The sequence below is a fragment of the Gavia stellata genome, chromosome 4 (genome assembly GCF_030936135.1).
Source record: "Gavia stellata isolate bGavSte3 chromosome 4, bGavSte3.hap2, whole genome shotgun sequence".
NCBI lineage: Eukaryota > Metazoa > Chordata > Aves > Gaviiformes > Gaviidae > Gavia > Gavia stellata.
In genome coordinates this window covers 65,584,903-65,601,901 of record NC_082597.1, presented here as the reverse complement: position 1 = coordinate 65,601,901, position 16,999 = coordinate 65,584,903, and the positions used below count along the sequence as shown (strand labels likewise).

General features: G+C 44.0%; 1 protein-coding gene across 1 annotated transcript in view; it reads left to right on the top strand.

The window, feature by feature from the left end:
• The first annotated feature begins 254 nt into the window (after positions 1-254).
• Positions 255-16,999, top strand: part of CHRM2 (cholinergic receptor muscarinic 2) — a 100,876-nt gene continuing 84,131 nt past the window's right edge. Inside the window, exon 1 of the mRNA XM_059815945.1 lies at positions 255-347. The gene's annotated coding sequence lies outside the window, so the exon portion shown is untranslated. The remainder of the gene's footprint in view (positions 348-16,999) is intronic.

The following is a 16,999-nucleotide window of genomic DNA, read 5'->3' as shown; positions in this document are numbered from 1 at the left end:
GGGTGTGTGTGTATATGTGTGTGCCTGTGCGTGTGGGAGGGAGAGAGCGAGCGAGGGAGAGACAAAAACTCCATCAGCCCGGACAATGCCACCTCTTGTTTAAAGCTTCCAAACTGTTATTCTTTCCCCCCATTATCACGGTACCAAGTAATCTGTCTTTCCCCCACCCCAACCCCCCTCCCTCCTCTTGGAAGATACGGAAGAGAAAGATAAAGCGCTGCCTCTGGGCTCTGACTGCGCGCAGCCCGCATGCCTCCGCCGCCAGAGCCGGCGCGACTCCGCAGCCGCCGCTCGCAACGAGCCCCTTGCAGCGGGATGGGATGCAACTTCTGGTAATTGGATCACAGGTAGGAACGCTTTGGTTTTTACTGACTTTTCCTCTTTCTTGTTTTTTTTTCATTTTCTTTTTCTTTCCTTCTATTTTTTTGTCTTCTTTTTTTCCCCCTTTTCTTTCTCGTTCTCTACCCTCCGCCCCTTCTTCAATGCACCTAGGATTTCATCCGCTGCTGTCATAGGAAAGCTCCCGCCAAGAAAATAATGACCAAGAAAAAAGCTTACGTTTTGCTTCTTGGCAGAAGGAGCAGAAAAAAAACATAAGGAAACTTTTGCTGAAAGGGTCTATAGTGGTGCGGGTCACCGGGAAAAGGCAGAGAGAGGAGGGAAAGCAAAGCGATTGCCCCCAGCATAGAGCCTTTCTCTGTTGAGTTACAGTTGTGATATTAATCCCAGAATCGAGTCTAGCATGCTATAGCGGGGAAGAAGAGACGCAGTAGCCTGATTTGGAGAAATCCTCACATTTTCCAAGCGCTGTCCACAGGTTTTTTATATAAATGCTGCATTCCGACACAGGGACGTCTCCCGGACTACCCTTCCCAAATCCCGCTGTGACATGTTTGTTGACGACTCCTGCAAAATGTCACCGGGAGCCGGGAGCGAAGCCGTCCCCGGGGAGCGGAGCCTGCCTGTGGAGCGCACTGGCTGGCAGGCGGGATAGTAGAGGCGAAGCGGCGGGTATCCCTGCCCTGCCGGGGACCACGCAGGGATGCGGAGTATAAGGGGAGGAGGCTTCCACTGTGTCAGTGCGGTCCCTCGCCCCTCAGCATCCCTCCTGGGCAGAGAGCGCCTGCCCGGGGTCAGCGCCCGTCTGCACTGCCTCAGGTCTCAGGTCCTGCCGCGGGGAGCGGGAGCGCGGGCGCGGGGCGCCGCCGGAGGCGGGGAAGGTATGGAGTTTCCCCGGCTCATTTCCGACCTCGCTTCCCTGGCTCGGTGCCCCTGGGGTCCGGTCCCCGATGCGGCCAGGGAGCCGGGTGCGGCGGGGAGGATGCTCCAGGGCCGGGTCCGGCCCGCCCCGCTCCCCCGGGCCGAATGAAACCCTGGCAGGGCTGAGCCGGTCCCGGCCATGCCTCTGGGCTCCTTTTCCTTTCGCCCGTGCCGCCGCCACGGGGTGCTTGTGTTCAGAAGGAACAAGCGATGCCTTGAGAGGCAGCTCAGATCCGGCTGTGGGAGAAAAACTGCCTCCCGGAAACAAGCTCTGGGTACCCGAGGTCCTGGTACCCCCCCAGAGTCCAGCCATTTCGGAGGCTCTGGAGGGGCAAAGTGCTTTCCGGGCTGCTTCTTCTCGGGCAAAACCAGAGCCCCCCCATCTCGGGCCACTCTTCGTTTCGCGTCTCGCCACCGCTCTGCCCCCTCGCCGTGCTCGCCGGCTTCCCGCGGCTGCCCAAGTGCCGGGGTGACGCCCCGCTGGGGAGCAGGCAGGCGGGAAGCAGCAAGGACGGCCTCTCCCCTCCACTCGTCTCCCCGCAAGGCAGCCGGGCCGGAGGGCCCTGCCCCACCCGCCGAGGAGCTCCCGGAGGGCGGCTTTGCCTCCACCGCGCGGCCCGCTGCCAGCTCCGAAGGGAGGCTGCCAGGGCTTGTAACTCCTTCCCACGGGCCTGGGGGTGTGTTCTTAGCCCTTCGCTGGGGAAAGGACAAGGGACTCTCCCTCCCGCCCCCATAAGGTAGGTTTTCCCTACTATTTTGATGTGCTAAAGTTCCTTTAGGGAAAGGAGAGGTAGCGCTTTTTTCAGCTGGAAGAGGACACCAGGGAGGAGGGTAATTCTTGTTGCAAATCTAGCCGGAATAACATCTCCCCCCATTTTTATGTGTCAACCAGCGTGTTTGCACACATTGGCTTGTCCCTATCCCTTAAGGAGGATCTTCCCTTTGCAGAAGGGAAAAAGGCAAGAGGGAAAAAAGGGAGGGGCTAACCTCTACTTGACAGCCTGCTCTTGCAGGGACACCCCCCCCTCCAAAACAAAAAAAAAAAGACTGACAATGAGGAAGGTTAATACGGGAGATTAGAAGTATGCACGCTGTCTGCTTTTATGGTATTGCATCCCCTGCAATCACAGCCTCTGTCTAAATACACACCAGCCCTGATCGTATGGTTTATGACACCAGCCGCTCTTGGTGACTTGTCTGTAAACCGCGTTAAGCTACAAAGTACTCTCCCTCTCTACTTAAAGCTTTTTTTATTATAACTTTGATTGAACTTCCCCTTTGCAGGACCCTTGGACTACAAAATCAGCCCTATTTGCTTTTGCATTAGGAGAGCAAGAAGTGCAGTGGGCTCGCTGACTTGGCGAGCATGTGCCCCACTGAGCTGTCCTCTCTGCCCCTGCCTGCAGTGCTCCATGATTTCTGCATTGCAGTTGCTTGGGAAAGGGGCTCAGTACATGGGGAGGGGGGGCTAGGGTGTCCCCAGGTTGCTTTGGATGGACGGCAAAATAGTAGAAAGGAGAGGTCATGCTCTTATCACATCCAAAATGAAGATTTTAAGTAATATCCTCGACCCAAAAGTTTGCAACTCTGCATCTGGGCAGAGCTTGGAGAGATCTGGACCATTCATGATTGGGAGCGTCCTGAGGAGGTGGAAGGGGGAGTAGCCGCGCCGTGCTGTGCCATCACCCAGGAGGGAAACCAAGACACAGAAAGGGGGAAAACAAGGCCACCAGTGAAAAACAGCATCTGTGAATGAAAGCATAATTTTTTGCCTGCATGTTCAGTCCCATGCCCCACTGTCATTTTGGTTTTCACCTCTGGGCTGACTCCTTGTGTGTGTTTCGTGTCTCTGAATTGCTCTACATGCTAGGATCTTTCAGCCCGTTGGGTGTCTAATTCAATAGCCTTTGAGGACATCTACTATGAAATCCCCCACTGTTGTTGATACAGTCCCAGGCAGTTACTCTGCCCCACTTCACTCCTGTAACCCATTCACCTGTTCACCCAGACTTTCTCTTCTCCACTAATATCATGACCTACATGCAAAAGACTTATTTTCTGGTCCCGTTTCCATAGCAATGCAACATGGGGAATGCAGACAAACCTGTAATAATGAAGCAGATTCCCTTTTTGTGAAATCAAGACGTCTTTGAAAGTTGAGTTCAATTTAAGGGAAAGCAGGGATCCATGGAGAGTTATATTTCCAGCCCAAAGCCCCGATCTCCGCGCCCTCTAGTGCCAGAGGCAGGCGTGGGAGAGCATCCCCGGGCACAGGGGATGCGAGGCTTGATAGCGAATTACAGGGAAGGGAGAGAAACAAGTGGTATGAGATAAGGACATTCCTCCCAGCCTTTGTTTCCAGCCAGCTCTTGCCTCTTCTAAATCCCAAGCTGCAAAAAAAGGCAGGTGGGGTTCAGCTGATCCTGGTTCGGTCGCCCAGAGGCTAACGGTCCTGTGGGGTGGGTTAAATCACAGAGGACCAGGTAGCAAGAAACTAAAGCTGGGAAGCCCAGTCAGTTTCTAGACAAAATTCACAAATTTTGGATCTTTCTGGCTTTGAGCTTCACAGCTTGCAGCAACTTGCAGCTAATTCTCAGAGATTTGAAGACAAGGAGGACGATTACTCACTTGTGAAAATGCTGCCCTGACCTTCTACGGGCTCTTTGGGTGGGTGGATGGGTGGACGACAGTAATCAGGCTCAGGAAAGCTGAAGGGGCTTAGATCCAGCTCATATGAATGACAGGGATAACTTTTCCACAAATGCTTGTAGCCTTAAATCTTAAAAAGCTTAAATTGTATGCTAGCATTTCAAGCCCTGTTAAATCTGAGCCTGGATTCCTGTCTCTAAGAACCAGGCTGCACAAAGGACCAAGCACTGAGAACTGCTGTAACTAAATGAGACAATTAGCACACTCCCCACACACCACCCTATCCACCTTTTCCAGTTCCTGTATTTTGGCAAAGATAGCTTTCAGTTTTGCCAGGGTCTCCATGGCATTTCCTGGGTTGGAGCTGCCCAAAAGATACAGAGTTATCTCCTTGGCTTGTCCTCGTCCCACCAGCTGAATGCCAACTGCCTGTGCCTAGCAGATTGCATTTCCTAGCCCTCCATACCAAGCTGAGCGGGGATTGCTTAGTGACTTATCCCACTGCCTTCTTACACCTCCCTGATATAAGTGGGCAGAATTAAAAGATGAGGCCACCCCTGGAGTTGTATTAAAAGGCTGTGTCCCTTTCCCATGGGCCCTGAGCTTGTTTCTGTGTAAAAATGCTTTAGGCTGTGGAACTGCCTGTCATTTTGGACTGCCTGTCCTACCTTTAAAGCTCTATCATTACCTATATCTAACACCTATATCTATTCCCTGTAGAGATGCATATCAGCAGGTGTTCCAAAGCGACATCTCTCATATAACATGATTTTAAGTCCCAAGAAGACGGGACAGGGTGAAGTAAATTTAATCTCATTTCCATCAAGCACTTCCTAAAGAATGCTTGCCAATGAGACTAAGATACGCAATGGGATTTCAGTAGTCCATGTACTCCATGTATTCATTTTTAAGAATATGATAAGGATAAAATGAAACAGAACATCATTTAGGGCCAGCTGCTTTGCTGATAGCCTTCTGCATGTTTTCTTTTTGACTAGATGATCCTTTGATTCCTGTCTTTCCAGTATGTCTTTTGACTCCAGGGGCTAGATTCTGATCTTAATTACATTCTTTCAAATCAGGGGTGACTTTAATTGCTTCTGGTTTATTCTAGTGCAATTGAGCTCAGAATTTGACTTTCACAGAAACATAGTAAGTGTTGTAATTAGAATATGCCAGTGTTTTGACAACTGTTCATGGAACAGCTCTGTTTCGTCAGCCTCTGCTGAAAGGGAAATGCAATGTGATAATGGGCTTTGGGAATAGTACGGGGTACCTCTGACAGTGATGACAATAAAGATCTCTACGAGAGGCCGCAACACAAATACGTGAGAAATTCTGTAAACCAGCATCTCCCAGGGTTTTCCTCAATTGCAGAAAAGCTCTGAGTAAACTGTGGGCAGGTGTGGGTTTTTTTAGGTTTTTGTTCTTTTTTTTTTTCTTTTTTTTTTTTTGAGAAAGAGGTGGAACAAGACAAAAAATATCTTTGTAGATCTTTCTTCTGAATCATTGTGAAAATTAGTGTTGGAAACCAAGGAGATAAAATAAACCTAGTCATTTAAAAGAATTCTCTTGCTTGGTAATTTCTCTGGGTCAGGATTTTCAGGCAGTCTGAATATGTAAAGCTCTCTTGATTTCTGTGGAGATAGGATGATCTGCAAACTCTGAGGATCAGACCCTTCATTTTTATAATCCATTCCAGCATGTGAGAAATAAAAATTAGCAAAATCTGTCCATGGGAAACAATGAATTTCTGGTACAGCCCATAGCATTTTCACAGATTCCTGAGAAATTTTCTCTTGGCTTTGCAATGAATTACTGATGTCTCTTTTATACTCATCTATCTCATATTTAGTCAATTAGAAAGCAGAGTGGTCATATATTGAAAATTATTCACAAATTTGTTCATGAATAATGGCAACCAGCTCATTCCACTATGATTTCTGAGGTCATTTAGTGCAAGCTAGTGACCAATGATTTATTCATGAAAATATTCATACATCTCAAAAGTTTCATGAACGTTAGAATGAATAATTAACGGAAATTGTGTTATTTGTTACCATTACTCATTATTTTCCTATTCAAAAAGTCATCGGTCATCCAGTTAAAGAACATTAGAACATAATGATTGCAACATTGGATCAGGCAGGTATTTTGTCTTGTCCAGTACAGTGTCTCTATCAATATCCCTTACCACATGCTTCAGAGGCAGGTGCAGGGAATACTGCCCTAGATAAATGCACTGCCCTCAAGTAAAATGTTTTAATACCCACCAGCTTGTGTTTGCTTGCTGCCTGGAGACCATTTCCAAATGAAAACAGATACCCACCTTCCTCACCAAATGGAAACCTCTAGTGATTCTAGACAAACTGGAGATCTGGCCAGATAAGCAGCTAATCCGGTTTTGCCTCCCAGTAAATTCACTACCTTAGTGATAGCATGTAGCAGTGAGTTCAGTAGGTTAATTACACATTTTCTTGGGAAAATCACACTCCAAGCAACCTTTGATCTATTTAAATGAGTTGTCTTTCAATGTTATTGCTACCTCTCTCTTATGTGACATGAAAAGGCCAACAGGAGCACCAAGTTCATTGTATAGGTGCCATTCATTTACTCAACCATGAACCCTCTTGTTCTTTTTTTCTCTCAGACAGTCCCAGGGTTCCCAGTCACTTTGCATGTCTTAAAAACTACTAATTCTTCTATTTTTTTTTTTTTTTTTGGTGATGGATTGACCAATGTGGACACTGTTTTCCAGGTGAGGACTACTGGCTTATGCAATAAAACTGTTTTCATTTTAACACCTTTTACTCCTTCTATGCACTAATGGAAATTTCATCTTGTTTGTTGGGTTTGGGGTTTTTTTTGACCGCTGCTGTAATTGAGCAGAATTTGCAACTGGGTTGTCCACAGTGAAGCTGATAGCCTTCCTTGAGTGGTCACAGCTGGCTTCGAATCCAGGAAGGTTTCTAAGTATTTCAATCCACCTGTGATTGCTCTGCATCAGCCAACACTTATTTCCATTTGTGATCTGAATGCTAGGTATGCCCAACTTAATTAGCGTACTCTGAAATACTTCAGTCCTTATTCCCTTTTTCTAAAAGCAATAATTTCAGTAAAGAAGTTATACGTGGTATAGAATCTTGGACAACCCAACTGTTAATCTTTTACAGTGAAAAATGATCGTGTGTAGTTCCTGCTTTCTCTCTCTTAAACAGTTTCCAACTTGTAATAATAAGCTACTTATTATACGATGACTTAAATTATTCAAAGAAAATTTGTCAAAGAATTTAAGAAGATATATAAATACCTATATACATCCACTTACCAGGTTGTTTTTCTTGGTCTAATAGCTTGATGCTTCAAAGAATATATAGAAAAGACAACATTTCTTTGAAAGAAACTGCCTTTTTTTTTTTTTTTTTTGCTCTCCTCTTGCAGTCAATTTACCTGGAATTAAAATTAGACTTTTCAGTATATAATACCTAAGATCAATCCAGTGCCTGTCCTAAAGATAGGTATGCTAGCTGCTACCCTCCAGTCCTTCTGTAGCGTGTCTGACTTCAGTGACAGCTTGCGTATTTTTGCTATCAGCGCAACCACTTCATTTTCAAATGCTTTCCAAACCCTTGCATATATAACCATGAGGTCCTTGTGACATGCTGCTATTGAGTTTATCAGTTTGTTCCAGTGTTTCCCCTTTCAACATTTCACATTCTGACAGCTCATGTCCTTTCTTGTCTTGAAAAAAATAGGTCTAGTGTGGACATTGGCACAGCATCATTTGAGAGGAAGATTTATCCAAATGAATCATTCAGAACCTGTGCAAAGTCCTTTTGCTCATTAATTATTCCCATTACCCCCTGGATGTGCAGCTGATCCCACAGGATCCCTCCTAAACTGGGTGAATTTAAGACCTTTCATAAATGTCCTGCAGTTCCCCCCTCTGCCCCCTGCCCCAAGCTCTTGTCAGTTAACGCATCCTTGGCCCTCTTCATTTATAGCTGACATTTTGTTTGTGTTTTATTATAATTTCTCTCCCTTAGGCAGGGGCTTCACCAAAGCTGAAGTGTCATTTCCTGAAAGCTGGTTGCTTGGCTCAGACAACCTCTTGGACCTTAACATTTCACAATACCATTTTTTTCCCCATCTTGCCTTTCAGTTTCCTTTCTGCATGACTTCACTGAATCAGAAACTGTCTGTTAATATACCTGTTGTTTTGAATCTATGGATTTTACATTCTTTTTCTTCCATTCTTTGGTTTTTTTCTTCTATTCTTTTTTCTACCCCCAGTACTTTTTAAGCAGTTCACTAATTATTATGGGTTTTAACCTCACGCTCTTAACGTAGTAATAAATTCATTAATATTCATCATTAATGACTGCATCATTTGTTCGGCTACTTAAGACTAAGTTAAGAACACATACTGTTATGTTCTCCAGTTATTCTACAAATCACTTAGAAATTGGGGCGTTTTAATCCATTTGTACCAGTTGAGCTACCAATGTGCAGGTGGGTGAAGTCACCCATGACTGCTATTTTGTTAGACTTAGTTGCCTCTTTGATCTCTCTCCATATAACCCATTGAATATCCCAGACATTTCCTGGAGTAAGTGTGCTAATGCTTTGTGCAAGCATCAGGATTTAATTAAAGAAGGATATTTTTATGCATAGAACACTGTACTGAGACCAACGAGATCACGGATAAGCTCCTGACCATGCTACCAGCTTCCTGCCTGACCTTTGACAAGTTCCTATGGCCTTACACAAACCCTGCTGAGGTCAGAGACAAACTCTTGTTACCTTTGCATAGGCTTTCACACGGCTTCCTGATGTGGGGAGAGTAATTCTTCCTGGTCTCATGACAGTGTCATAAGGATTCACTCACTGCAGTTCGTCAGGTATTAAGCTTCAGCTGTGGTGCAGCCACATGAAAACAGGAGCAGACAGACTCCATCCACAGGCGCTTTTTTGGCACTGAGGTGTTGGAAAGTTGAGCCTTTTGGAGTCAATTATCAGGAAAGTTTTTGTTCAGAACAGAGGATAAGCTAAAATGTTCAGCATCCCTCCAACAAGAAGGTCCTGAAGCTTCTAACTGCTCCAGATCTTGGTGATGAGTAAAAGGATAAAATGGCTAACACGGCCAGTTTTATGTGGAAGAAAGTAGATGTCATAATCTGGTCTTATTTGAAAAAAAATGAAGGAAGAGAGAAATAAATTGAAGGCAATGTTTAAGGAGTAGATCTAGGTCTGGGCTTTACTCAGTTCTGTGTGTTTTCAGCTTAGTCAGTGTTCAGTAGGGGTAAAATTGCCAAAGTAGGGTTTACAATGCCATGACCTAACTCAGATCATACACTGCATCAGTTATTCACAAGTATTATAAGGACTTACTGGTTCTCCTGCTCCCCCCCTGGCCCAGCATTCATTTCTGATGTAAAACAGAATTAGTTGACTCTGAGAGCAGGGCACATGTGTGGAGCAATGTCCACGTGTGGACAGAAAGGGTACAATTTTCTCCTTCACCAGTACCTAGGGTTCTTGAGGATTTGCGTTATCTTTACTATGGTAGGTTAAGCGTAGTGCTTCACACTTCATTTGATACCAAGGCCAGATGATACATTAAAAATGGTTGCCCTTGAGATTTACTTTCCTATGTGTCCAGCAGCATTCTGCCATGGTGGGAAATCCAGTTTACTCCATTTTATACATAATATTGCATAACAGCAAATTAATATATGGGTGGAAAATGAAGGTAGATGAGGGCTGGTGGTGGCAACCCTGGGGAGGGTCTTGTCATGGAAAAAGCATATGGACAATCTGTTCCTCACTGAACTTTAGAACTGTTGCTCAACATGGATGTTGGGGGAAGAGAGGCTTTTAGGATAAGGGGACTAGCCAGGGAGATATCTTCTCTGCTGTTGCTTCTCCATGCTTAGGCTAAGCTGCAGACTGATCTGATCCATTACTGGCATCTTTCACCCACACTAATTTAACTTTTCTAGCAGTGTATTCTCAGCTGATGAAAGCTGTCAGAACAGGAGTGACATAAAAGGAGAGGCCATCACCAAACAAAGTGCTATATTTAACCTGGCAATGTCATGCCTTCTCAGGTCTGACCTTGAGCCCTAGCAGTGAGGATAGAAACAGAGCATCTTGGTTGTAAAGTTTCTTCCTTTAGCCAAGCATGGAAGGCTCTTAAATATAAGGAAAAGCAGGGAAGGAAGGTAATACAAGTTACCCTTCTGCTTTTGACATTTGTGATAGCTAGCACACTTAGCTGCCACTAGAAGGAAAGAATACATGAAGAGCTCACTGTTAAATTCTCATTAAAAATGTCTGTTTGATGTCTGTAAGTCATTTTCACAATCTCATCCACTGGGAGTAAATGTAGGGATGTTTACTGAAAGGTTTTGACATCAGAAGCAGTTCCCTGTGAGGAATATCCTACTGTTATTATTCATTTTGCAATGTGATTCAGTAAAGGGAAAAAACCCCAAAAGTATACAACTGGAAAGACACAAGGAAGGAAAAAAAAGAAAGTGAAGAAAACCATTTGGTCTGTTTTATTTGTAGAAAGCACATAACTGTCTCCCTTTCTTTAACAAAGGGTGAGACTGTATATCTCCTACTTTGAAGCGCAGGGGAATGCAAAATATCTGTCTTCAAAAGCCCCAGATAACTCAAGTATTGCCATTCTTTCAAATGACAAATTTGACAATTAATATTCCACATTATCATCTTTAATGTCTCTTAAAAATCAAAGTGGAGTGTGGAAATGACACTAACTAAAAAGATGAGCAATTTTTTTGTTACTTTTTTTGGACAATGGTGACAAAGGCTGAATTCCTGGTTTCACCACAGATTGCTGATGTGATTTCAGACAAACTCAGCAACATCCTGTACCTCAGCTTCTAACATGGAAATTGTATGAAATAGCATTTGCATTCTCACACGCTTTGCCTGCCCTTCGTCTTTAGATTTTGAAGTGTTTGGTAGAACTTCTGTAACAGTCTGTGCAGAGGAACTAACCTAAATTTGGGCATCCATAGAAAAAAATGAATGATACAGTACCTTTCAAATATTCAGTTGCTTTTTATTCCATATGAAAATTAGCTTATAAGCCTCTTCTTTAGAGGGTAAGAACCTTTCCATTCACCCCGGGTGTTGCTGGTGCAGGCAGATAAACATGGGATACCTCTCAGCAGCCTCTCTCTGGAGCAGGTCTGTGACAGATCTCCTTAAACCTTGAGAGTAGTTCTGCTCATGCTAATGCTGCAAGGGTACAGAGGAACTGGGAAAGGTACACAGGAAGGTGACAAAGATGATAAGTATTACCTGTCTTCCAGAGAGGAGATGTTCAATAGACTAGGACTCATGATCCCAGGAATGATATGACTTATGAGGAATACATGTAGGTCTAAGCAACCTTGAAGAGAGGGAGAAGGCGAACAGGGGGTTATTTAAATTTTTTCAGATCAGACCCAGAGCTCTCAGGTAGATATTAACAGGCATAAATTTAAAAAATCACTGCGTTGTTGAGCTGTGGCATTTACTGCCCCATGATATTTTGCTGATTCCAAAGGTAGAAATGAGTAAAAAATGTCCAAACTAGACAGATTACTGCAAGAAAAACACTACCGAAAGCTTTGTGATTCAAATAAAGTCACAGGGTCAGGGAGCCCCCCTTCAACCTAAGAAATGTAGGCTGGGGTGGTGTCACTGTATGCTGGTTCCCTTTGCTTGCTCTTTGCTACCAGCCGCTTTTGAGAAAGGGCAGTGGGTGAGCTGGCTTAGGGAGAGGTGCTCTTGCACTCAGAGCCTCACTTGGAGTCATCAGGGTAGCCACTTTCTTTGGATAATGCTCAACCTGTTTTACTTTTGCCGCTCACCAGAAACTTGTCCTTCTTGGCTAGATGCTTATCAAAACAACCACAAGGACACTATGGGAAGTTGTTTAATTAACCCCTGGCTCCCCAGAAAAACCTCCTCCACATAAATTCAAAGATTTTTTGGTTTATTTGTTCACTGTAACAGTTGGAGAATTTTAATATACACATGGTTTCCAGGCAGATCTCCATGCCAGCCACAGAGTGTGCTTTCCTGCCCCACTGTCTGTAACTCTGGTATAACAGCCTAAGATAACCTCCTTGCAGACACACTTCTCTTTCAGTTTAATGCTTTTGTGTTCCCTTTACAGGTGTTCCTTTACAGGGGAACAGTGAGTTGAGAAAGGGAAAATGCGGTCACAGCTCTGCCTTTAGTCTCTCTTCTCATTCCGTCTTCTGATTCCAACAAGTAAACTGGAACAAACAACCTATACATGCCAAAAATGAGGAATGACGTGACAGGAATTGAGAGACCTTTGCATCCCTGTAAAGGTGACAGCAGAAAGCCTCCCTTGGCAGTTGCATGTATACAATTTCTTACCTCATTAGAGCAGACCTGCCCCTCCCAAATGCCAAAAAAGAGAGGATTCCTTCTTCTTGTTTTTCATTTGAAAGCTCCAAAACCACAGCCTTCTCAAAGCTATGTATCATTTCGTGTGCTGTATCAGGATTTAGACAATAGCCTTTTAACTAGTGAATCCTTGGAAAAAAAATGAACTTTAGAGAATAGAAAACTAAATCTGAATTTATGATGAAGGACGTGCTTCCTGAAGATGATCTCTGCTTTGCTGATGTCTTTTATGTCTGTGAGTGGTGAGACATTGGTTCATTGGAAAGCTCTCTAGGTCAGATTTTTCCCATTGTGACCATGGTCCTGTGGGAATCACATCATTCTTTCACCTATGCAAGATTGCTCTGTACTGCAACTACAAGCCAATTTAAAGGCATGAGCTTAAAGGTAAGTTGAAAAGCTTTGAAATGAGCAGAAGCCAAGCTTTCTGTTTATTAAGAAACCCATAAAACAGCAGTGTTAAAATTACATTTCCAAGCTCATAATAGCTGAGGCCCCCACATTTTCTACTGAGTAACTGTAAAAATGATTTCTGGGTGCTTTGCTTGCTTAAAAATCAACCTATCAAACTGTTAGTGTGTGTTCTTGACTATGGCTTTAGAAATCCAAGTTTAGGTACAATATTTTTGACTCTAAGCTAAAATCTTTAACAAGCAAAGCAAAATAAATCTCAAGGAAAACATGGGCTTGGTGCCATTCTATCTGGAAGCTAATTTCTTTCCTTGCTACCCACAAGGCTGTAAAAAGCCGCAGCCTTGCTTGGGCTACACTTCAAAGCTATTTTATATACATACAGATGACTGCTAAATACTGAAGGCGAAGGAGAGCTATGCCCATACCAGACAAATTAGCAATGCATTTTTTTTCTGGAGGCAGCATTTGTGGGTTTTAGAAACCAATCGTCAACTTTGCAGGTAGGTAATATAACATTATGGCAGGCCCCAGTGAATTGGAGTTTTTCTCTTGACAAATATTTCAATGGCATTCTCCAAGTTATTCTAAAAAGAAGGCAAGCAAAAGAAGCTAAGTTTGGGGACACATATCCTTGCTTTGCCAGGGTTGACTAGGGAAGACACTGTTCCCAGCCATTTCTTTAGCATTGCCTTTCACCTGTAAGTTATCAGTTCCCATAATCTGTCACCAGATCTGAGTTTTTTACTTTTCCCAACCCATTTCAGTCACTTGGTGATTTCCTCAACATATTTGGTGATACATATGTAAACCAAATAAACAATGTAAACCATGATATGTTAGTGTAATAGACATTCCCTCCCACTATGACTGGTTTGCACAAGTGAAACAGGTTTACATGCATGAAGATCTATTAGTGGAGTCCATAGCTGATGGCCTACATTGTCTCTAACTGTGAAAAACTGGGGAAAAAATAAACCAAAGACAAATAAAGCAAAGAGGAGAGACAGAAGAGAAAGGGAAAAATCTCCTTGTTGCATTCAGCTGGGAAGAGAAGCAACCAGGGTTTCCAGACCTCTCCATCCCCTGCTGTGCAGCAGCTGGTTCCCCGCCATAATACTCTTCCCACTGTAACTATATAGTTTCCACCAGGACATGCTCACACCCTCAGCTGGTTGTCACTGCTTGCCATTAGTGTTGACTGGAGCATGCATTGATCAGGGCAGGGGCTGCATGGCCAGTTGCTTGAATGCACGTGAACTTTATTTTGTCCCTTGCATAAATCAAAAGCTATAACTGAAAGATAGCGGAAGTGGGGGGGGGGGGGAAAGGCTGATTCTCTTGCTGGTGGCAACCACTGCCCATGAGAACCCACCACAGCAAGACTATCAGGGTGTGCGGGTAAAAGGCTGTAAGGATAGCAGCATGAGATTAACAGTGCAGGAACAGTGAGGGTAAAACACTGCCCCAGGGGCTCTGAAAACTTTGCCCCAGAAGCCTGGATGGTAGGATACAGAGCTGTGAGGGAAAGGCAGGCTGCAAAGTTACAGAGAGACGGCTCTTAGCCACACAAACCAGCAACAGCAGTATTTTCCTAGTATGAGATGTGACAAGGTGACATAGTGGCACTCTAGAAGTCAAATGTGCCTCTGTTCAGGGAGAGGCATTGTCTCTGGCTGTTTTAGACAAAAGGTGCAGTTTCTGAAGACTCACTCCCGCTGGAAGCTGTCTGAATCACCATTCCCTGTGCTACCTGGGGCACAGCCTGGCTGGCCACTTCCTCTCTCAGAGGGGATCTTCCTGCTGGCGACTTGAATGAGAACCAGCCCCTTCCCCCTCATGCCCTTTTTTCTCCTCATTGTTTAAGTACCAGTTGAACCATCAAGTTTCCCCACTGCAGGTCAGCAGAAAAGACCAGCTGCAGACATGTTGATTCTGTGCTGAGGATGATAGTGTAATAAATACCTACAGCACAACAGCAAAGGGGAAATGCATCCTCTGCATTTCATTTTCTGATACACTTTAGATGCTATGTTCTGTTTAACTCAACTGGGGGGAGCAGAGACTCCTGATTGCATGTCTTAGCAGGTAAAAAACTCTCAATTTAACTTTTATTCCAGATAGGTTAGATGGAACAAAGAAGAAGGTCTTCACCCCTTTACTTCAAGGCATGAGGAGGCTGTGGTTGAGCCTGTTTCCTAACCCTTTGGCAGTGGTGTTAGTGCAACACAACAACAAGAAGAAGGAGAAAAACCCAGGAGTGCTCTCCTATTTGTTTCTGGAGGGTTTGGTGGTTTGTTGTTTTTTGGTTTGGTTTGGTTTTTAAAAAATTATTTATTTATTTCAGAAGAAAAGCTCTGTATCAAGATTTCATTTGTTGCACCTTATTGCTTCATAAACCAAGGAAGAAAACTAAAAGCACAACAGCCAGAAAGGAAGAAATTTTTTGCAGCTGAGTACATAGACAGAGAAGAGATAATAGCTAAATAAAGAGGAATCATTTACTTATTTTGAAGGTCTTTTAAGACCTCTTTGATAAGGATCACACCAATTCATTAATTTTGGTTGCACTAACAAGCACCCCATCTCTTCAGCCTACTGTACTCTGCCATGAAGTCAGTTCCTGCACTACAGCATTAAGAGGTAATTATTACCCTTTACTGTGTAATGATAAGTTATTGCACACGTAGAAGACTTCTGCAGTCGTCATGCCAACTCTCTCCTCTATCCTGATTTAACCCACTCTGCTGCAACAATCAGCCACAGGTGGGGGGGGAGCATTCAGGTTGTGCGCATCCCATTCTGATTTCACTGCATCCTGGACACTAAAAGAGCGCAAGGTCTCGCCTAATGGGTACATGCACAGGGATTTTAAAGACTGTTATCTCTTGCTCAGCCTGAGCTTCCCTGCCATGATCTGAGAGGATTAATATTTATCCTGAGTGCCAGACCTCTTGCTGCTCTATAGTGAACCCCTCCAGGTGCTTAAAGTGCAGACTCAGATGGAGCCTAATCCAGTCCTTGTCAGCTGGCAGCACGTTTCCTCTGATACCAGGGTTTGGCAAGCTGGGGCTTGATGGGTGTTTAGGAGAGATGCATGAAAGGAGGGGCAGAGGTGCTAAAACAAGGTGGCATCTCACAGAGAACCCAGATGCACTTATTTGCTCCAGCGGGAGCCAAGGTGTCTTTCCAGTTACCTCTCAGTGCCGCTGCTGCTAGGATCTTAACCTGGCTGTTGGTCCTTTTTTCGGGGAGAATTACTTAACTAGAAAGTGAGAACATCACTGCCTTTGCTTTAAAGTGGTGGCTATGTACCTGTGGAGAGAAGGGAGAAGGGCTGCATGTTGTCTTCTCTCCCACTGTTCCTTGAACTCTGATGTGAATTGCACAGTGAGGAAAATGAGAGCTGGTCTTTGCTTAGATAAGCATTCTCCAAGCAAATTTACAAAATAATGACACAGCTGTTTGCACTCCTATGGGAAATTATGTACACACCATCCCAGCTTTGGGTTCAGTTCTGCAGTTCTGCATGCTGAAGGTTGCAGGACCAGACCCTTTGTTGCTAGCTCAGCTCATGAATAGCTGGGATTTGCTACAATACCTATATTTAATGCATTTTTTTCTTTTGTTGCTTACTGAAATTGCTACCTGCAGCCCTTCAAGGGGAAAAGAAAAAAAATCTGTAAAAAAACCTCCACATTCTCCACAACAGAGCAGATCATGTCATGCAGCTACTCTCACTGTTATTTAAACACAGATGATTATGCTATCTGCCACACAGTGAGGAATGAAAGGCTTAATTGGAGAAATAATTTGAAAATAAAATCATTCTTTTCTTGATGATTCTTCAAAGAATAGATTTTGCCAATGTTGCTCCATATTTACTTTTTTCTTTTTTTTAAGTTAATCTCAGTTCTGTAATTAAACATCTAACTGAAGGGAACAATATTTTTCTGAAAACAAGTAAAAGATTTATTATTTTGTGGCAAGCAGCACTCTGGTAACCAGAGCTGATGGGAGACATGAGCAAAGGATGGGGAAAGGAGAGAGGTAAGTTTCTCTCTTCAGTCTACATCCAGGAGACTGAAAACAGAGGACTCTCCCATTCAGTTTCTTTCTTACTGCTCTCTCTTCCATACAACTCTCCCTTCCACCATGCACTTCTCATCACTCTTTGGAAAGAGACAACCCAGACAGTCATCAAATGACATCATCTGCTGTT